We start from the raw sequence: 24,197 nt of genomic DNA, 5'->3' as shown, positions 1-24,197 counted from the left end.
ACACAATAATGATACTTACTCATTGTGAGACAACAAAAGATAATTCCATAATATCACCACAGGTCTCTGGGGGATTATGCATACTTACCAAGTCAGCACTGGGCTGGCAAAGATAGGAACTGGCCTTCAGAGAAGATGGCTTCTATCTACTATTTATTTAATTTAAACATAAATCATCTGAAGTTGTGCTGCTAAGTGTATACATATCCCTATATCATTATCGCTGTTTCTTCCCTGACATCTGGTGCAATAAGAAAAGACAATCTTGGAGATAAATATGAAACATCCTAAAGCTGGTGTGATCCTAATGGAAGACCTTAAGCTAGGTCTCCTTGCTTGATTATGCCCTCTTTAGCATCATAAACTGAAAACTGTTTATCAAATGGTCTACCCAGCACTTCAAAGATGCTAACAGGGGTATGGCAAACTCTAAACCAGGGCTGGATGTGTTGCACACTGGCTGGTTTACTGAAGGGGAAAAAAGTCCTGATGCATCACATGACACCACTGTGACAATGCGAGTTTGACACCTCTGCTCTCAACTGATATCCCGGAGGGTGGGCAGCAATTAGCAATTGTCTGCAGTTAATTTTTATGGTAGTTCTGATTTAAGACTATCCATAATACATGATAAGATGCTACTTGCTAATGTTGAAATGAGGCAAGCTAGCAGGCTTAAATAGCCTAAGATGGACACCAAGTCAATTGCCAGTTTTATTAACTCTGAGAGGGCCCCCTGGGCAAAAATAGTTGTTTCTACAAATGCAAGGCCCAAACACATCAGACAAAACTATATAAAGAAAACAACAGGCTCTAAAATGTTAATAACTACCCAAGCACTTTGCTCCTCACTTTAAAGGTCTACAAGGCAAAAAATTGCACCAATGCTTACATATGGTAAAGATCTGTGGGACCTATCAAAGACCTCCTTAATTAAACAAAACTAAATGAACCTTTGAAGAACTATTTTAGGTACTGCCAGAAATAAATTTGCAACAGTAGTAAAAGCTGAAACAAGCACTTGTCCCATCTCTAGTCTAAGAGTAACCAAAGTATTTAATTACCAGCAGGAAATCATCTGAATGGAACAAACAGTCAAGATTCAACCCACCACATGGTTCAATCAACTTCTGCAAATTGTCTCAGATCATGACCTCTCAACACAATATCTATCAGTAGGACATCAAGCTAAGGCAATACTCAAACAAAGAGTTTTGGATGTTAAAACCCAAACTGATTTGGAATCCCTTGAAAACAACTCTGTTTGTTGAAATGGCTGGACAATAATTTCAAACAGAAAAATACTTGATGATGGATTTGACACATGCCATAGGTTAGCCCTTACTAGAGCAGGAGTCTTGGGTCAAATATGGATGATTCTATCAAGTGCTATGTTTTGAGAGAATATATGTTTGTGGAGAATCAGAAATAGAAAACATTGTACATGTCCGATTCAATTATCAATTATATGCCTTAGGAAGGGCTCAATGCAGAGACTACTTGAGAGAACCATGTATTGGAACTCTTAGAAAAGATTAATTCCTTCAGGCACAAGTGTGTGGTTGTGTGTGGTTAAGGTGAAATACAGAACACATTGGGTTGCATGTAGAGATGATGAATTCACTTAAACACATACGGACACTTATATTTTGAACTATAATATTCATTCTACCATACATTTTTGCATTCCATTATACCTTATACTCTTTTATCTTTATTTTATCTTACCTACTATATTTTATTCTATTTTATCTCACAGTAGTATTTTTTATAATTTTACTACATCTTACCCTTGTCTGTTTTATTGTACCTTACTGTGGCTGATACTAATGTTTTGATATGGTTAACTGACTAATCAATAAAACATACTGTATCTTACCATCATCACTTTTATCCCATCTCTCCAAAATTGTTTAAAATCAGCTTTTAATTGCTTTCATTTATTCTGAGAGTCAGCAAAAGATACTCCGGGACACAGCTAAGTCATGCCTTCCTCTCAAACCACTGCTAGTCCTCATCATAAATAAGTTAATATCCAGACTTCCTTGCCACAATGTCCTTTTGTGTTTAAAATCCTCCTTTCTGCTGTGGATGGCAAAAATCAAGGACAGCATCAGCGGATGGGAGAAAGTGAACAGCCAAGGTGAGCATGACTGTGTTGTCAAAGGGGAGGGGACAGGAAAAAAGTTCTGAGCCATAGGTTCAAAGGTGCCTTAAGTAGTAGTGGGATTCAAATAATTTAACAACCAGTTCACCCAGGGTCAGGTTGGCTGTTGTGGGAGGTGAGGTCCCATCCCTATCTTCCAGCTCTGCTGCACATGCAGGATGAGCCTCTTGCGCTAACCTGACCCTGGGCAGACATGCAGGATGAGCCTCCTGGGTTAACTTGACCCTGGGCAAACCGGTTTTAAATTAAACCCCCCTCCCACTACCAAAGTGGATCCTGGGCACTGAGCTGCAATGGAGAAATGGGAAATGGAGCAGCTGGCATGAGGGAAGGAGGTGGAGCAGGGAAAAGAAAGAGGGAAAGCAGCCTTTTCCTTCTCAAGCACCAGTCGCGCCATTCCCCATTTCTCCATTGCAGCACATTGATCCATTTTGATGGGGGAGGGGGTTAATTTAACAACCAGTTCAAACCAGCTGAATCCACCACTGACCTTAAGTGGAAAAACAGACCATCTACAATCTCTGCAAAACCATAATGTAGCAAGAAAACATTAGCTAAGTTTTGCTTTGTTTTTACATTCATCACAGCTGGAAAAAAAATCTGGACTCCATAACCTTTGCAGAGAATATTAGAGGGCAAATGGCAAAAGTAACACTAGATTGTCATGATCTGAGCTTTACCATTTTTGTACATACATCATGCAAGAGCAAAGCTTGTATCATGATAGCCCAGTGTTACTTTTATCAGAAGAATGAAAATGCTAAATCTTATAGATACTTCTGCATCATTTAGCTATCAAAACCTGCCAATATGCAACTGAACAAATTCCGAGCTGTTTGAAATTGGCATGATGCGCTCATATGGAGGTGACATGCTGAATTTAAATGAATACAGTAAGTGCTTTTATTTGTTTCCCCACTTTTGGTAAGCTGTCCTTCAGGTTATTTTAACTCAAGTATCCTTTTGAAACATGGCAAATCTCAATTATAAACTCATAATTGTAAAGAAGAGTGGGATTTCTTTATTTTTCCGAATACATGTATAATATTTATATGAGCACCTCTCTTATATGCAATAATACATTGTGGTCATAGAAACAACTTTCTATCAAGGAACCATAACATCCATCAATATACACGGACTCATCCCAATCCTAGTTCAATGCCAGTCTTAATGGCCTTCCCGAAGGCTAAGAGGATAGTGGGCCTACAGAAGACTGTTCCAAAGGCATACTTCAAAGTCCCACCAAACAGGAACAATTCAGAGAAAGAACTTGGAGCATGCTCACTGTATCTGACTTAGTGGGATTGGGCAGATACCCTCAGGGAAAGGTTGTCATGCAAATAATCTGGCCCATATGATTGCTTTAAAATTGAATTGCACCCAGAAATATACTGGAAGTCAATGCAGTGGTATGGCACAAGCAAACTGCAGGGTTCAAAGAAAATAGTGCACTGCCACATTCTAGACCAAATGTAGCTTCTGGATGGTCTTCAAGGCCAACCGTGTGTAGAATGCATTGTAATAATTCAGTTGGGAAGTGTTTTAAGGGTGAATGACCATAAACAAGGCCTTCCAGTCCATGAATGAACATGATTCATGTATGCAAAGAGCTACAATTCCAAGAAAGCACCCAAGTTGTGAACCAACATTGTCCAGTGGAGTGCTACCACATACAGAGTCAAAAGGGACAACTCATTAAACCCTGGAGCCCAACTTAAACTCCAAAGCAGTCTTGTTAAGTTTATGTGTCAATCAGTTCATCCTATCCAGATCCTCACAGACTTCAGGTACTTGGCAAGAACTTAAATGGCATTGCCTACCCAGCATGGAGTGAATATATATAGCTGCATATCATTGCCATGCTGATAATACCACACCCTATGCCACTAAATCGCTAAATCATCCTAGCAGCTTCATGTGGATGTTAAATAGGAGATCCAGAACCTGAGATACATCAGAAGAGAGGCTTGGCTGGACTTCTCCCAACATCAACTGGAATCAGTCATAGAGGATACTATGGTACTGAAAGCTGCCAAAAAGCCCAGGAAGACTAGGATGGAGCACAAAGATGACTTGTCTTGGTATTTGATATCTGAAGCTTAATTGAAAAAATAGTCTAGATAAAATACTTCATCTAAAAGTTGTACACCTGGCATTCTTTCAACAACTTTCCTCACAAAGGCAAGTTTGGAAATTGGTTGAAAGTTATCCAATGCTGTAACAGTGGGTTGACCTCTTGAGAAGAGAACATACAACCTCTTCCTTCAAGTTAGATGAGACCTCCTCCTTCTGCAAAGACTTGGGGGGAACATGGACAATCTTATAGGAAGTCTTAATGAGTAGGTGTATTCCATGGAGCTATTTCCCTTCAGGATCTTCTGGCTGGTCTACAAGTGAAAATATGACACAATAATAGTGGGGTGATACTGAAAAATTTTCAACTAGGGAATAAACTTTAAGTAAAGAAGGGAGGTAGCTAGGTATAATGATAGATTCAGAAATTCCCATTTGGGACATCTAGGCATTCCTTTCCAATCAAAAAATGTTCTGTGTTTGTATGTGCATGTTTTGTGAAAACTTAAATAAAACTTTTATTTTAAAAAATGTTATCTTCACCATTTCAAAGAGAAATCATGTCTGATTGACAAAGTTCCCATTTTAGCAGGCTCAAAAATAAAATAGCTTCTTCTTGAAGTGAAAACAATTTACAATAAATCAATAAATCTGGATAAAGAAACTTTTGTGAGAACTGCCAATTGCTTGAATCCTGAAGAGACCAGGAGGCTGGATGGATGCAGCCCTCTCTGCAGCTCTGCATAACATGCTTTGAAAATGAATGAACCCAGGAGATAAAGATGGATGCACAGTGTTAACCCTGGATTTCCCAACGGTTGTTAAGGAAAACAAACTAAACAGAACGTGCAGCGAAGTCAGATAGGAAGAAGAAAAGACAGGTAAATGTGTGAGATAAGTTTTCTAGTTAACACACAGTAAAAATACAGATACGTCCATTGTGCATATATCAAAAATATAGTTTATTCCATTTAAGAGTTATAGCATAGTCTAAATAATCGGTCCATTAGTCATATATCAATTTCAGTCAAGTCTTGTCCATTCAGTAATTAGGGATCAGTAGGCCAGAGAGAGCGAGCTGCAATTGCCTCGCTTCTTATATAGTACTTTTTACAACCACACCCATAATTACATTCTTGCTGTTAAAGTTACACACTTTAACAAACAAACCATGATACCATTTATTATTTTTACCCAAACCAGTTAGGGTAAACAATGTTATCCCTAACATTCTCCCCTTTTGGGTAATAATAATAATATTACAATAATATAACCATTTACACCTTTAAATCATAATTGTCACAACTCACTTTAAATTTTACAACACTTTGAGCTTTTTTAAACTGGTCTGCAATATTTTCTTCCGTCATGCAGTACTCAAGTTTAATTAGACCATTTTTTACAGATTCTCTAACATTTAAGTATCTTAAATCAGTATGCTTTGATCTAGTCTTTACAGCAATATTAGTAGCTAATTGTATAGCTGCCTGGTTGTTCTCGTACACAATAATGGAATCTTTAACAGTTATACCCATGTCTAATAATAACTGTTTGTACAGAATTAAGTCAGTGCATAGTAATGACAGACATGAAAATTCTGCTTCCATCGTTGACAAGCTAATATGCTGTTGTCTGATTGACCTCCACCCTATTAAAGTCTTACCAAATAATATAGCCATCCCAGATGTTGATTTTCTAGTATTTATGTCAGTTGCAAAACTTGCATCTGCATAGGCACTAAGATTCAAATCACCTTTTGGCTCTAGATACAATGCATGATGCATTGTTCCTTTAAGATATCTTAAAATTCTCTTTAATGCTTGCCAATGACATTGGTGTGGGTCATTATTATATCGTGCCAGCTGATTAATACTATAAGCTATATCTGGCCTTGACCAATTGCTTATATATGATAAGCTACCAATCAAAGATTGATATATGGTCTTATCAAATTTGGGACTTTGAGCATCCATTTTGCAAATTTCCTGACTCATTGGAGTCTTTGCAGGCTTACAAAGTTCCATTTTATACAATTTAATTAATTGGCAAATTTTATCCTCTTGAGATATCTTAAATCCTTTTGTGGTTTTGTTAATTGTCAATCCTAGATACTTTTTAATTTCACCTAAATGTTTTAATTTTATCCTTTTGGCTAATAATGAAATAATCTCAGTAGCTTCATTATTGGTCTTAGTAATCAAAGCAATATCATCTGTAAATAATAACAATAATGACACCGTTCCATTATTTTCTCTTTTAAACATACATGGATCTGCTAAACCAGATTTAAACCCTATATTGTTTAATTCTTTCACAATATATTGGTTCCATTCATAGTCAGATTGTTTCAATCCATATAAACTCTTCTTGAGTTTCCAACAATCATTGCTATTTACTTTATTATCATTTATACCAACCGGTTTTTTCAAATATATTGTATGCTGCAATGGTGCATGCAGATATGCAGTTTCTACATCTAAATGGTTAACTATATAATTCTTCTTAGCTGCCCACACTAGAGCGGCTCTTAAAGTTGTAGCCTTAAGATTTTGTGCAAATACCTCATCATAATCAAATACATTTTGGTTAAATCCTTGTGCTACTAACCTAGCTTTATAAGTTACTTTCCCATTATTTCCAGTCTTTACTTTAAATATCCATTTGCATCCAATGGATTTTTCTCCTGGAGGTAATTTGGTTTCTTCATAAACCTTCATTTCCTTTAATGAATTTAACTCTTTTTTCATTGCCTTTTGCCAATTCTCCTGATCCTTAGCAGGATACATCTTAAGTTCATCTATGCTAGTAGGAACTTTATTTACTTGGCAAACAATACTGGCCTGATACCTATCAGGTGGTTTGGTTATACGTGTTGTGCGTCTAGGTATATCAGGACTTAAAGGTGGACTTTCCATTATTTCCTGTTCTTGACTATCTATCTCTTCTTGATCAATTATTTCCTCTTGATCTGATTCTATTTGCTCTTCATGGACTTCTTCTTTAATTGGACTTTTCTTATAACTAGTCTTTTCTTTCTGCCTCATATAGGGTTCTATAATAACATCATTATCTGAATCTTGCTCTAATTTATTCCATCCTATATGTTCTAGGAATTGTGCACTAGCACTGCAGTATACTCTAGATGTACCTGGTTCCCAGAATCTATAAGATCTATGGTTTGCTTGATATCCAACAAAAATTAATCTTTTAGCTCTATGTTGTCCTTTGTGCCTGAGTTGTGTAGGGATATGCACCCATGCTGGTGCACCAAATGTGTGAATATAACTCAAATCAGGTTTCCTACCATGCCACAGAGTGAATGGTAATTCACCTGTTGTTGAATTAACAACATTGTTTAATATGTGATTACCATACATTATAGCTTCTCCCCACAAATTGTCAGGTAATCCAGAATCAGATAACATTGTCCTTCCCATTGATTGCAGTGTTTGGCCTCGTCTCTCTATAAATGCATTATGTTGAGGCCTATATGGTGCAGACTTTTTATGTTGAATACCTGCCATTCTAAGTCTACTCTGGAATTTATTATTTGTAAATTCCGTACCATTATCTGTTATAAGAGTTACTAATTTCTTTTTAGTTTTCCTCTCTGCAAATTTTAACCAATTAAAGAAATTTGTATACGTTTCAGTTTTTCTTTTCATTAGAAAACAGAAACCATACCTAGAATAGTGGTCCATTATGCTTAATATGTATCTAGCACCACCTACACTTGGCTTTTTAGGACCTATTATATCGGGAAATACTACCTCTAAAGGCTCTTTGGTAGTAAATCCATCAACTCTATTTGCCTGTATAATTTTGCTTTTGTTTTGATTACAAGCAGAACATTGCAAATACTTATTACAAGGTTTCAAACTTATTCCTTTAGATAGTTGAACAGTTCTCTTAACCATTTTAAAATTTAAATGACCTAGCCATCGGTGTAACAAGTGAATACATTCATCATGAGGTTTCTTATTATCATAAACCATGTTAGCCACCTCTAAACCATTATCATTTAACACATATAAGTCACCTCTTAAAGATTCAGTAATTTTCTTACCTTCTTTTTCAATTAAACAAGTATCTCCCTTAAAGGTAATTATGTATCCTAATCTAACCAACATTCTAACTGAAAGCAAATTAAATTTAAGTTGAGGTACATATAACATTTTTACGTTCTCATTTATATAAGAACAATGTGCAATACCTTCACCTTTTGCTTTAATTTTCCATCCGTTTGCCAATGAGATATGCTGTGAACTCATGGACATTTTTACAAATTTTTTGTTATCATTTGTTATACAGTGGGATGCACCACTGTCAACCACCCATACATTATTTTTTACAACTCCATTACTATACATTGCTAACTCATAATTCTTATTTCTTCTTTGATGGCTTACAGCATTCTGGCTTGCATTCTGGCGCTTTGGTTTCTTACAAAATCTTGATAAATGTCCTCTCCTTCCACAATTAAAACACTTTTTAATTGCGTATGCAGTAGGAGATTCATTATTTTCCTTTTGAGGTTGCTCCCTCCTTAACTGATCTCTTTCAAGCCTTCTTTTGGCCTCTTCAATCAATCTGCCAGTTATATCAGTTAAAGTTAGGCTTTCTTTAGGCAATATTTCAAGCGAAGTTACGTAGTCATCAAAACTTTCGTCTAATGAAGATAGAATTATGTAGACCTGGTGTAGCTCAGAGAAAAATTAACTCCTTCTCATGAAGTTCTTGGAAAATGCTTTTCATAGTATTCAAATGACTCAGCATATCACCATTCTTTTGGAGATACGTGAGGAAAAGCTTCCGTGTTAGATTTATGTGAGCACCAACGTTATCTCTGACATAAATCCTCTTCAGTTTTTGCCAACACCCAACAGCTGTTTGCTCTCCTCGTATATGAACAAGTTGCTGATCAGTTAATGTTAGTCCTATGATGCAAAGTGCTTGTTCATTTTTCTGTTTAAATTCTTCTATCTTTTGACTATCTTCCTCATCTTCAGGATCCCATTCTTCTACTTTAGGTGGATTTTCAATTATGTTCCACAGACCTTCTCTACGTAGAAGTAGACTACATTTCATAGACCATGAAACATAGTTTGTTCCATCCAGCTTGGATATAAGGGACAAACTTTGTAGACTGACTTGTGCCATGTTTCACTATATGGATATAAAACTATAATTGATAAAACACAGCTGTCTGTTTACTGTATTGTGTAACAACACAAAATCTCACTTTTTACATAAACCTGTTTTTATCCTAGTTAAACTGACTTTGCAGTCTCTCTGGGCCCATAACCAGTGTTAAGCCTGGATTCCCCAACGGGTGTTAAGGAAAACAAACTAAACAGAACGTGCAGCGAAGTCAGATAGGAAGACAGGTAAATGTGTGAGATAAGTTTTCTAGTTAACACGCAGTAAAAATACAGATACGCTTGTGCTATCAAAAATATAGTTTATTCCATTTAAGAGTTATAGCATAGTCTAAATAACGGTCCATTAGTCATATATCAATTTCAGTCAAGTCTTGTCGGGGATACTCTATTTGCAAAGTCCGTGTTGAATAGCCAATGTCAGTACACTTACAATAAATCAGTCCAATCTTTATTTTCTCTCCGTTGAGAAATATCAACACTCCTTGTTCTCTCCCCTTTCCAGCAAGAACGCAGTCATCAATCCATTCAGTAATTAGGGATCAGTAGGCCAGAGAGAGAGAGCTGCAATTGCCTCGCTTCTTATATAGTACTTTTTACAACCACACCCATAATTACATTCTTGCTGTTAAAGTTACACACACTTTAACAAACAAACCATGATACCATATTTATTATTTTTACCCAAACCAGTTAGGGTAAACAATGTTATCCCTAACACACACTACATAAGAAGATACTTTTGAGGGTTGGGAATGTGAGACATAATCTTGGAAATTGCCAGTTGCACTACATATGACTGATAAAAATGTAGGTGTAGTCTTCTTGTTTCCCAGTGACTTGCTTTCATGACAACAGTTCAATCACATACCACTTCTAAATTCAACTCTTTGTAAGTTTTCTGTCTGTTGTGCTGATGAGCCAAGCAGTTCCTTATCAAGGAGAATGACAGGACTAAGATGAAACATTTGATTGAAAGCTTGGCTTTGCTCTTTGGTAAAAATTAACCCATGTTTCTTCAAGGTAAACATACACAAGCATATGCGCACAAACACATACATGCAATCTACAGTATTTTAGGTTATTTTATTCTTCTTACCAAAGGCCTCTTTCATTTTTTTTGTATTCATATTCGTAGGAACTATTCAGTAAGCTATATCTATTAATAATATTTTGCAATATATGGCCTAAGATGCAGGACCATTGCCTGGTTTGAACCATCTGAAATTGATAAATGTTTGTCATTTATTCCTAATCGGCATGTGTAGGTTAAAAATGAATGTTCTTTAATGGATGTAAAGTAAAAGCCTAAAACAAGATAAGGAAAAAAAAGTTTTATTTCATTGATTTTATTTTCCTTCATTGGAATGAATGATGACTTGAGTTTTGAGACAGTAATACAATTTTGGTTTATTTTAGCTTTTACTTCAATTTCTTTTTTGCCATTTCTGGCTGATCTAGCAAGCATTTCTATATTCCCCTGTCGTTTCTAGAAGTGGGTACAAATGGAAATGCTGTCATAATTTTTCACTCATTCACCTTTGCTTCTCTGAAGTCCCATCCATCATTCTAATTATTATTCATTTTAGACTGGAGAATAAAAAGGCCCAAACAAAAAAGGAAAAAAAAGTCAAATATATAAATAAACAACGCCTAAGCTTTTTTGAAGCCAAATAAATCAAGCTGAAATGAACTTGATGGTTCTTCTGGGATGATGCACATACCAGTAGAACAATCCAAGATAGATTAGCCTGGACCTCACAGTCTCCTGTTCTCCTCTAGCTGACCAGGAACAGCTTAGCAAGGGCAGAAGAATGCTGATAGAAGAGAATGTTTGTGGCTCAAGATTGAACTCTGTGAGCTCAGTTGTTTTCTAGCACTGATGATGTTACCTAGTTTGGTAATGAAGCATCTGCCAGAAAATGATCAAAGGTCAGAAAGCACCAAGGACTCTGCTTCAAACTTCCCAATACTAGTCACTGCTCATTGTTCATCTAGGTTTTTCTTGGCTGCAATAGACAGCTGAAAGGATTTGAGTTCCTACTTGAGATTCTAAACACCAGCTGAGTCTGCATCTATGCAAGTTTGAATGTGCAGAATTGACAAGATGGCAGATGGAGTGTTGTTGTGCAAAGTCATTCCTTTCTGTGTACATGTATGGATAAAGTGCCCCCCCCTTTTTTAAAGGCACCATTTGCAATAGTGCGCTCTGTCCACCATCATGGATTTTGAACACAAATGCATGTATGTGCACGCACATGCACATACACACACACACACACACACACACACACACACAAACACACTCCACAGAAAAAGAAATAGAGACAGGGCGGAAGGAAGGAAGGAGTACTGCTTCCCAGTCTTCCAGTGAGATACTGACACTGCAAATGACTTGGGAATTCATTGGAGTAGCATCAGGGAGAGGAGCCTAGAATGGGAACTCTGTTTTTTCTGAATCATAGAAGGTGGAATATGATATATCCCAAGGATGCAATCTCTGCTGAAAGTTTGTGAATAAACAAGCACAGGATTGAACTGCCAAAAGGCTGTTGACTTAACTGACTAGGATGATAACATTCCTTTCCAAATTTCCTTTTTGTACCCATCATTGTAAGCCAACAGTGTGATAGCCACAACCCGTCTAGTAAATTAAAAATTACAACATGGGACAAGGTACAAGAATGCAGCAGAAATTCTAAAGACAAATGTGAAGATACAATAGTACATAGTACAACAGAAGATATGCCCCGAAACTAACCCACATTTCTTTTTCAGATATTCTTATTTACTTCTTTCTGCAAACAAGGCTTCAAGTCTCAGTGTGCTTTCCCACCACTAGTAGAAGAAAAGTGAGATTTCACTTGTCAGTCTTTCACTGAGATTTCTAATTTCCCCCATCTCTGTTTGTTCTTTTATAGCTGCCATCTTTTCTAGAACCCTTAAGTCCCCTAGATATAACCACTCTTCCTCAGATGAAGGCTTTCACGCCCTGGAGGGCCATAAGAGCATCAGTTAGGCTATGATAACAGATCTGTCCCATGATGCTTTGCTCTGAGGATGACCTCTTAGGAGTTTTCACTGTGATAAAACAAATAGAACACATACAAAAATCAAAAGCTCAGCATATTCTGCTGCTTGAGCCTGCATTAACATATCCAAACATGAATTGTGCTTACATTTACCGTATGTACTATGAATTGTAGATGAAGTCACTGCATGAGTTGAGCAACATGGAATCTGACTTTACTGCAAAAGAATATAAGAGCATAAATGCATGAATCTTTATAATTAAAACTGGTAGCAGTTTTTCTCATAAATCACAAAGGACATATTATATGCTTTTTCAGTGAACTGTATACAACCATGTGGTTTTCTTTTGCCATTTTATCAATTTATTCTGTTTCTCATCTTTTCTCCTTATTATGGAAATAATGCTAAAATTTAATATGGATTAATTCTCTGACTTCCTTACAGTTTTTTGAAAGATGAAATAGACTTGTTGAATAGGGAAGAAGCAATGTCTTTAATCATTGCACAATTTTAAAGGGGATTTTTAGTAGACCTTTCTGTGGTGACCAAGAAAAATAGAATTGAAATTATAATTACAGGTGGTTCTTGTATTACAATGAAAAGTGGGACTGAAATGCCCATGGCTAAATAATGCAGTCATAGAATGCAATGTAACATGACCGTATTATTTAACAAGGGCAATTCTGGTAGTCCCACTTATCATCATAAATTAAGGATTACTCCAGTAACTAAGCAAGGATCCCACATGATTGCAATGTCTGACTTCCTGATGGCTTCCCCATTGACTTTGCTTGTCAAGCTGGAAATTGCAAACACCAAGTGCCAGGCTAGCAATCATGTGACTGCAGGGAAATTGCAAAGGCCAGAACTCAAAGAATCAATCAAAAGTACCATACATTTTGCACTGTCCTACCTTTGAGCTGAATGAATGGTTGTAACTCAAGGACTATCCATCACTTTGCTGTCAATGTGAAGAGTATGAAGTGGAAAATGGTAAGGAGGTGATGTGCCACCATTTATGCTCTAATTTCTAACATGAAGAGGAGTAAAATAACTATGGTTTTTATTCTGTTTATGGTAGTTTGGTCACCTGGCTTTAATAAGAATGAATGAATATATATATATATATATATATATATATATATATATATATATATATATATATATATATATATATATATATATATATATATATATATATATGGTATTCGGCTTGGTTCGGTATTTTCCCCGTCATTGTAGTTGTTCTTTTAAAGTTGTAGCAACGTTTCAGCAGAATCTCATCTGCCATCATCAGGCTTCTGTATTGTGTCCGTCTGTGAGTCAGACTTTTACAGTGGTTTCAGATTTAAATTTGGGGCAGCCTATTGCTGTGCCAGAATGGTTTTTCTTCATCCTGATTGGTTGGGAGTCTTGGTCTGTGTTTATTGGTCTCGGAGTTTGCTGTGTTCTGCTTGATTGGTGTCTCTAATATCTTCTGTCTGTTTTTTGGCTCTTTTTGTATCTTGATTGGCTGGCAGCATTGTGTTGCTTTATTGGAGGCCTTTAATGCAGCTTGGCTTCGGGTAAATGGACGGCTATCATTAGTTAGAAGCTGGGTTTCATCTGGGTGCCTGGTTGGGATGTGTTTGAGCTGGAAGTATCAGGGGGGATCTGTTTGTGCCCAGGTGTTTGCCTGGCTTGTGGTGTGGAGATTTTTTTGTTTGTGAGTGCAGGCTTCCAAATGATTGACAGCCTGGTGGAATCATCTCTTCTATTCATAAAATAAAAATTATAACCAGCCACATAAGCAAAGAGATCCAACACACGATCATACCCAGAGAGAAATCTTCCAGATGCCCCAAACTATACGGACTCCCAAAAATACACAAAGAAGGCATACCTCTCAGACCCATAGTCAGCTCCAGAGGAGCACCACTACAAAACCTAGCTAAACACCTAGCAAAAGAGCTACAGCCCCATGCTGAAACAGCAGCTTCTCATGTAAAAAACTCATACCACTTCTTGGAAATGATCAAAGATCTACACGTGGAGCAAGAAGATCTGCTTGTAAGTTTTGACGTGGTTTCACTATTCACAAGTTTTGACGTGGTTTCACTATTCACTCAAGTCCCGATAAAAGAGACCCTTGAAATCATCAAAAATAAATACCAACCAGCTAAACACCTCATGGAACTAACAGAACTAACAGAACACTGCTTAACCAACACATATTTCATATACAAAGGACAAAGATACAAACAAATAGAAGGAGCTCCCATGGGATCACCACTGTCACCTGTCATTGCAAACCTGTTCATGGAAGAATTCGAATGCCATCCTCAAACCCAAACTATGGTTAAGATACATCGATGACACATTCGTGATTTGGCCCCATGGACAAGAAAACCTAAACAATTTCCTAACACACCTAAACAGCGCACACCCCAAAATCAAGTTCACCATGGAAACAGAAACAAACAAATAACTACTATTCCTAGATGTACTAATCTACAAAAAAACAGATGGCACACTAGGACACACCATATACCAGAAGAAAACACACACCAACCGCTACCTCAACACCCAATCCCACCACCACCCAGCACAGATAAACTCCGTGGCTAAAACACTAATTACCAGAACCAAATGCCTGGCAGACAAGACACACATTAAGACTGAACTATGCACCCTGACTAAAATATTGACAGCCAACGGCTTCCACAAAAGCAAAATCACCAACTTGATCCACAAAAACACACTGAGACATAATAGAGACCCAGAAGATGAACAGACCCATGAAACAGCTGTCCTGCCCTACATAAGAGGCACTACAGACAAAATTAGTAAGATACTATACAGACACCACATCAAGACTGCCTTCAAAACAGACAGAAAAATAGCAGCCATCCTCAGAAACCCCAAAGACAAAATTGACCTGGAAAACCAAGGCATATACGAAGTCCCCTGTGCATCATGCCCGCCACATACATTGGACAGACCAATAGAAGAATAAGCACCCGCCTGGATGAACACAAAAATGCAGTCAAAAAGCTGGAACACATTTCCTCACTAGTCCAACACATGAAAGCAACAGGTCATAGCATCAACTTCAATGGCACCAAAACCCTGGCCACTATAGAAAACCCTAATCACAGAATCATCAGAGAAGCCATAGAGATTGAAAAAGACCAGAAAGCATGAATAGAAGAGATGATTCCACCAGGCTGTCAATCATTTGGAAGCCTGCACTCACAAACAAAAAAATCTCCACACCACAAGCCAGGCAAACACCTGGGCACAAACAGATCCCCCTGATACTTCCAGCTCAAACACATCCCAACCAGGCACCCAGATGAAACCCAGCTTCCTAACTAATGATAGCCGTCCATTTACCCGAAGCCAAGCTGCACTAAAGGCCTCCAATAAAGCAACACAATGCTGCCAACCAATCAAGATACAAAAAGAGCCAAAAAACAGACAGAAGATATTAGAGACACCAATCAAGCAGAACACAGCAAACTCCGAGACCAATAAACACAGACCAAGACTCCCAACCAATCAGGATAAAGAAAAACCATTCTGGCACAGCAATAGGCTGCCCCAAATTTAAATCTGAAACCACTGTAAAAGTCTGACTCACAGACGGACACAATACAGAAGCCTGATGATGGCAGATGAGATTCTGCTGAAACGTTGCTACAACTTTAAAAGAACAACTACAATGACATGGGAAAATACCGAACCAATACCGAACTATATATATATTCTTAAGTTTTGCGGGTACTTCATGTATGGTATTCGGCTTTGTTGGTATTTTCCACGTCATGTAGTTGTTCTTTTAAGTTTAGAACGTCAGCAGAATCTCATCTGCCATCAGAAGCCTGATGATGGCAGATGAGATTCTGCTGAAACGTTGCTACAACTTTAAAAGAACAACTACAATGACGTGGGAAAATACCCGAACAAAGCCGAATGCCATATATATATATATATATGTGTGTGTGTGTGTGTGTGTGTGTGTGTGTGTGTGTGTGTGTGTGTGTGTGTTTTCTTAAGTTTTCACGGGTACTTACATGTATGGCCTTCAGCTTTGTTCGGGTATTTGTTTTCTGAGGTTCTCAATCAAGAACTCAATCAAAAAAGAAGAACCGACCTCTTCCCTGGTCCAACACCTCAAAGCCACAGGACATGAGATTGACTTTAAAAATACCAGAACTATCGCCAAAACCGAACATTTCAACAACAGAATAATCAGAGGAGCCATAGAGATAGAAAAACGCCCACACAGCATGAATAAAAGAGATGACACCTCCCGCTTACCAGCCATTTGGAAACCCGCCCTCATGAACAGACGAGTACCTAACATGATGAATGACACCAGACCCACACCCACGAGGGTCACACAAGATGCCACCACCACACTTCCACGTAAAAAGCAGACTCACACCCACACAGAAGATGAGACACGACCACAGACTGCATCACTACCTGCATCACTACCCACTTCAAACCCCTCTGAGCCATACATGAAGCGAACTGACCCCCACCATGAAGATGCAGCACGACCACGAACTCGAAGCCAAACAGCAAGATCACAGCTCACCAGCTCAAATCCCCCAGTAACTAAGACCAACCTGAGCACAACCAAGCCCCCACCTGAACAGAACACACCTCCAGCCAATCAGAACATGGCCAACCCCCAACCAATCAGAACACAGCCAAACCCCAACCAATGAGAACACACACCCACCCAATCAGAACACAGCCAAGCCCCCACCCAATCAAGTCACACCCCCACTAGCAGTTAAAAGGAAGAAGCAGCTGCAAGCTCACATCACTCTGAGAAGCACAGAGCTGAAGACAAAAGCCTGAAGATAATGAATGAGACTTCATCGAAACGTTGCCTAGATACTTCCAATCTTACGAGGGAGAAAAACCGGATAACCAAAGATCCACATATATATATCATATATAGACTATATACTGGGGTTAACTTGATCAGACTTCTTTGATTTTCCCATTCTTACTCCTCAACATGCTCCTCAACATGCAGAACACTGCATCACATAGAGTATAATGACTTGCAACCCACACACTTGTTCATGTTGAAAGGTGTCCAAAATGTTCTGTTAGGCAAATTTCAGCAGTTTTAATTAGAAATGTTTTAAGAAGTGCAAAGTAATCCCTTGCCTTTAAAAACCATACCTAGGAAAGCTCCATCTCAGGCAATAAAACATGACATTTAATTGTTCCCTTGATGTGTATCAGTTCATCTTTAACTGCAGCATGACACCAGCTCTTTTTTAAAAAATTCAGACAATTAAACACCAATTTGCAGGGACAAAATTAGAGACAGGAATTAATTCATGCACTAGTAGTTCTCCATTAATACATGATGCCTGAACTGGTGTTTGCAAAGGAATGTGAAAGATAGAGAAATAACAGATATTCTTGTCCCATCCCTGGGGCTTTTTGGTGTAATGTCAAAGATCTCTCACCTGTGGGCATGTTTTATCAAAAAGCTAACCTGAAAATGTTACTGGGCTTGAGATGAAACTAATTTAGGTAAATAAATATAGATATTTAATCTTTTGTAAAATATTAGGATGGGAAATACTACAATAATAACAATAGCAATGTGCAGCAACATTCGTAGTGTGCAGTGAAAATTCTAGAAAGGATTTCACCACAGGAGTATTGTATTTTTCAACCACAGGAAATACATTTATCACATAGTTATTTTATCAGACAGACAGACATTTTGGTCTAACAAGGAGACTATACAATTTCTTGCTTGAACTCAATGTACAATAAAAAGGTGATAACTTTTGAGTGTTGCATTGTCACATATTATCTCCTTTCTAAAAAAAATGTGAAAGATCCCTTTTCAACCCTTGAGTTATGTTCAGTGGCCATACTTCATCAGAGTTCCCTTCAATGGATATCCATATTTTACTACCTCTTAAATTGTCTCCCTGTTGGCCAATGATGGACATTTCATTTAAAAGCATTCTTTAGTTCAATTGAATTTCTGTGAATGTAGTAAAATTGATTTTCTTCAGGTAAAGTCACACTGAGGAGTTGAAAAAGCTTTCCAAACATGGTTCAAAGATGAATTCAAATTATAAACATACAATATATGATGGGGTGTTTTTGTTTTTGTTTTGGTTATTAGGAATGTATATTTTCTTGCTATAGTTTCTTTCACTTGCTGAGTTTTTACCAGTCCAGGAATTAAATCACCTTAAGAACAATATGTTGGTAACTACAGCTTTGTATTTCTTTGACCACACACAGAAATAATAGGGCAAAAATATCCTACATTAGCTTGCATACATGTACAACATAATAGAAAGAAAATGGTGTGGGTCTTACAACCCAGAAATAAGGGAGAGTTAATTTTTACTTCTGTAGTAGTGCTCCCACAAGTGCTTCATGAGCTGCCATGAGAATTTCAAATGCTGCCTTTATGCATGTTCATAGCAAGGTGAACAATTTCAGATCACTTCTTAATAGGCTACATTTTTAAAAGTTTCAACCTTCTGCTTTCTAATTTAATTTTGTTTTCATCTTTATGCTTGTTTTTCTGGGGATACTAGAAATAAAGAGAGTGACTGCTGGAGCATTTGACTGCAATTGAATCCCATTGTGATCATTTCACCAAAGAGATTGCAAGTAAGTCAAAGGAGGTTTGCTAAGGACAAGCCATTTTTAATGTCTTTGCCACTTGCAGGAGCTAGAATGAGACAAATATGCTACAACTGTTGAACAGGAGACAGCAACAAGGAATAACTAGTGACTTCTACAACCTAAACGGACCCTCCAAGCTCCATAAACTTTCAAAATGTTATTTCCTGTTTCATTGCCTCGAACTAGTGGTGGAGTTGTTGTTTGGTGCTTAAATCTTGTAATCTATGATTGTGGTAGAAGGCAGGGTCATAAAAGGCAAAGCAAAGAGATTTGCACTGAATATTATTTTAATTAAAATTTTATTTATGACTGTAGACTATATATGCAATAGTAAAAAAATGTATCTTTAAAGCAGGGAAGGCTTAGTGTACTTTTCATTAAATATGCATGGGAAGTACATTTGCTAAAAAACTTAAAAACTGGAATCAGGATATTTTGTAGCTTAACTGTTCATATCATATATAGAATGCATGCTGTATTTTGTAATTTTAACCTATATATATTTTTGATATATAGCACAGTTAGAAACTTCTCCGTTTCTCTTACAACACAGCATGGAGTTGGGAAGGAGGTTTAAAAAAATAAAGGGCATATCCTTTTATGAACTGTAAGAATATTATGTTTCATAAACTTTAAACCAATTCCAACAAATAGTAGAAAGCTAGAGCAAAATTGTGGCACAGCCCCAAGAAGATATGTATTAGATGTGCATCATTGTATACTCACTCTTGATTCTTGAAACAGGTAGGAAGCAACCTATCCTTTATATGCTTTTTCCCTTAGCATAAGCAGAAGGAATGCCTATTATTTGTAAACTGAATTTGGTCTACTATATGATGCAAATAATAATAAGAAAGATTATATTTTTGTTGACAAAAACCAATAACTAACATTAGGATACATGCATAAAAAACATTCTGTTTCTGTGATCATTTGCTATTAAATTTTCATGACAAATGATAAGATGGCTATTTTGTGACATACATCTATGTACACTGTATAAAAATGTGAACATTTCACGGTGAAAACTTAACAAAGTTTGGATATTTCAGTGCTTTATTTCTTGTAACTTTCTTGGAGGGAAAAAATGATGCTGAATTTTAATACAATAGTTGTCTTGAATCTAATCAATACTGTGTTTAATTTCCTGTAAAATTGTCATGCTGCTGTTGAATTAGCAAAGTTTGGTCCAATGCAGCAAATCTTTATATTTGCAAATTCCCTAGCATGCCTCAATTGTTAATTATTATTTATCAGTTATCTTTCAGCATTGCTTAATATAATTAGAAATCAGAATGCTGATCACCAATTTGGAAACCTCAAGGTTTTTTCACCTAGTTATTTATTTCATCATGTATTAATTATCTTGTATAAGTATGCATTGATGGTATGTAAAACATTAAAAATCCAATTCAAATAATCAGTTCACTTTTGTCACTTGAATTGCTTTGAAGCATTGATTAAAAAAATCAAATCAAACCAATTAGATATGAATAATCAAGTCTATAAAGTCTACAAAGATCCACTGAATCAATCTGATGGCCCCAAGTTCAATGAGATGCATCAAATCAATTTACCACTTCAGTGATCAAAGGAATGGCTTGGTCAAATTACTTTAAGATAGAATTTTCTCATCAAAGGTTCACACAGCACACATGTAGATACTTATATGCACAAATACAAAACTGGAATTTGTATAGTACTGTTATAATCGTAATGTTGAACTAAATATTATTTCTAATTGCTTCATATCAGCTGTGGATTTATTCCCAGATTTTGTATAACTTTTTTGGCTACTCCCCAATATAACATATCTGTATAGATTCAAATACAGTAGTAAGGCTAAGAAAAATGTACACAGTAGAAGCAGGCATTGTTTGAAATTTATTTGGAAAAACTCAATCTACTAGCCAAATTCATATCCTTTTCTGAATATTAATATAATTTAAATATTGTAAAAATATTTGAAATTACTATACATGCCCCTTACCCATACTTTTAAAATCTACGTGGAACACAGAGACATTCCAGTAAGTCAATATATTGGTAGAGGTTATCAATTTATTTTGCAGGTTGCAAAATAAGTTCTTGACAATAAAGAAATAATTGTAAGAGAAGGACTGACAGAGACAGAAGGAGGAGTGAAAAAAGGGATCAGCCTACAATCACTACATAGCCACAAATGAACTAAGTCCAACTTCCCTTGACTGCCATTGCCCCATATCTAAGCATTGAGCATTACTTAAGAAGATTCCTGTGACATTTTAGCAATAAATCAGTTAAATTGAACCTTCCCATGTGGACCTGGTCTTTTGCAAATGATTTTTATTTTTATTTTATTTTTAAAAACATTATCCCTATTGGGCATTAGATTAAAAAAACATGTTTCTCTTGGTGCCTGATTGCATAATTTTGCTTTTGGTTCTTAGATCTCTCTGTGTGTCTCTCTGTGTCTCTGTGTCTCTGTGTCTCTCTCTCTGTGTCTCTCTTTCTCTCTCCTATCTATCCATCTATCTCTGTCTCTGTCTATCATCCATCCATCTAGGAACTATGATTAACAAAACAAAGTCTTGTTATTATGAATGGATAAGATATCTAATTAAAGAAACTTTAAATTTTCTCTGTAGTTAGAGGTACTTTGGGGTTAAAAAAAAAGCTTTCAATATTTGCTGTGTATGAGAAGTATAGGATTATAATCACCACTAATCTATTAGTGGAACTCAGTATTTGGAGAACTCAAACTGAGAAAAATGTCTTAAAAATATAAATCCCATTAGTGCAGAGGTGGTATTCAGTAGGCTCTGACCAGTTCTGGAGAACCGGTAGCAGAAATTTTGAGTAATTCGGAGAACCGGCAAATACTGCCTCTGACTGGCCCTGCCCCCATCTATTCTCTGCCTCCCATCAAGTCCCAGCTGATCGGCTGGGTCTTCTTTGGTTGCTCTGCATAGGAGAATGGAGCTGGAAAGCAGGTTAGTGGGATGGGGAGGGAATGGGGATTTTGCAGTAACCTGCTGTCTGGAGTGGGGAGGGAATGGGGATTTGGCAATATCCTTCCCCTGCCATGCCCATCAAGCCATGCCCACAGAACCAGTAGTAAAAAATTTTGAATCCCACCACTGCATCAGTGTCAAAATGGTTGTTGTTGTTAGTTGTGAAGTTGTGTCCGACTCATGACCCCATGGACAATATTCCTCCAGTCCTTCTTGTCCTCTACCATCCTTCCAAGTCCACGTCTCTGGAAAATAAGTAATCTGATCAGATAATTAAAACAATGAAACAACTGGTAAAATACTAAATTTTAAAAGTGCATTAATTTATTTTCAAGAGTGAGAATCCAATTAATTTCTTTTGAGATGTATTTTTTTCTACTTCTATCTTTTAATTATTCAGATGCAGTTATGCTTTCATTCATTACTGTTAATGGTCTAATAATGCCATTACAGATGACTCTTAATTTTTCAAAATATATAACAATGATGCAGGACTGTAGATAGATTTAGTATTTATTGCAGATAATGGTCATGTAATTAGTAAATTTGATATAAACAATAGGAAGATTTATTTTATATTATTTAGGGTTTGCTTTTAAACAATATTCCTAGAAATGGACATTATACCACCTACCTAGACATTTTTTTTTCAGTTAAAATGTAGGCTGAGTGTTTGTCCTACTGTACACCTTATCATGTTATTTAAATGTATATGTTCCACACCAAAATTGGATTGGTTGTTTTGATTTCTTTGAGTGCTGTGGGGAATTTCCCAGTAGATTTAAAGAGATGTTTGATACTCAAGGGACTGTAAGCACTGAATAGCTGCATGATAGGTATTTTCCATCATTGTAATTGTTTGACATCGCAATTTAAAGTAAACTGCCTTATACTAAGCCAGACTAATAATGTGCCTTGATTGGAAGCACAGCCACTTCTCTGAAATCTCAGAAATATGTATTTTTTAAAAAATAGCATTCAATGCCTGATGGAGATACCAAATATTAAAAATATTAATTAAAATAGGAGATATCAAAGGTTAAACCTTTCCAAAGACTAAATTATTTTAATTAGCTGTCTTTCTCCAAGGTGATTTACCCATTGGTTTTATCCATGCTCTTGCTATAATGAGATAGATGTCATGCCACCACCAGCAGCGGGCCTCTGGATTCTATGTAGGAAGAACAAGCAAACTTTGGATAAAACAATTAATGAATGCACATTTGACACCAGTACTCAAAGGACAATGGAGAACAAATATCAGAGTATTTTAAATTCCTAATATACCGTATTACAAATCTCTGCTATTTTGGAAAAAATAAACTTTAGCAGCACAGTTGTGGAAGAAAGTTTGAACTCACATTCAACAAAAATTTCAGGCTCTGTGTGAAGTTTCAACAAACCCAAAAAGTTTTTTAACACATTACATACTCTTAATCTGTCTCCTAAAATACTCTTAATCTGTCTCCTATCTATTTTTCATTATCACTCTGCCTTCCTCTTCCTACCCCTTCTTACCTCATGCTAATTTAAGATCTATTTAGCCCCTCTGTGAATCTGATGAATTGAATTATATGGTAGTTCACAAAAATGTATATTTTTTAATAAAATGTTTTTCTAACAAGTGTTACCAGACTCCTTCTGATTTATGTATGTTGCACATGTGTGTATTTGTGGCTAGATAGATAGATGATAGATAGATGATAGATAGATGTAGATGATAGATAGATGATAGATAGATGATAGATGATAGATAGATAGATAGATAGATAGATAGATAGATAGATAGATAGATAGATAGATGATAGATAGATTTATTTTTATTTTATTTGGTTTGTCAATTGCTTACAAGATAATAGGTATAAGTAAAAACATAGTTATGAATACATGGATACATATAAGAAAAATAAAAGAAACAATAGGACAGGGACGGTAGGCATGTTGGTGCGCTTATGCATGCCCCCTACAGACCTCTTAGGAAAGGTAGATAGATAGATAGATAGATAGATAGATAGATAGATAGATAGATAGATAGATAGATAGATAGATAGATAGATAGATAGAATTCATTTGAGAATCTGCATATCATTAAGCATT

The sequence above is a fragment of the Notechis scutatus genome, chromosome 2 (assembly GCF_049901735.1).
Source record: "Notechis scutatus isolate UNSWTSFEM ecotype Mainland chromosome 2, rNotScu1.2, whole genome shotgun sequence".
Classification (NCBI taxonomy): Eukaryota; Metazoa; Chordata; class Lepidosauria; order Squamata; family Elapidae; genus Notechis; species Notechis scutatus.
The sequence above is the reverse complement of the archived record's forward strand: the minus strand, read 5'-3'. Positions refer to the sequence as shown.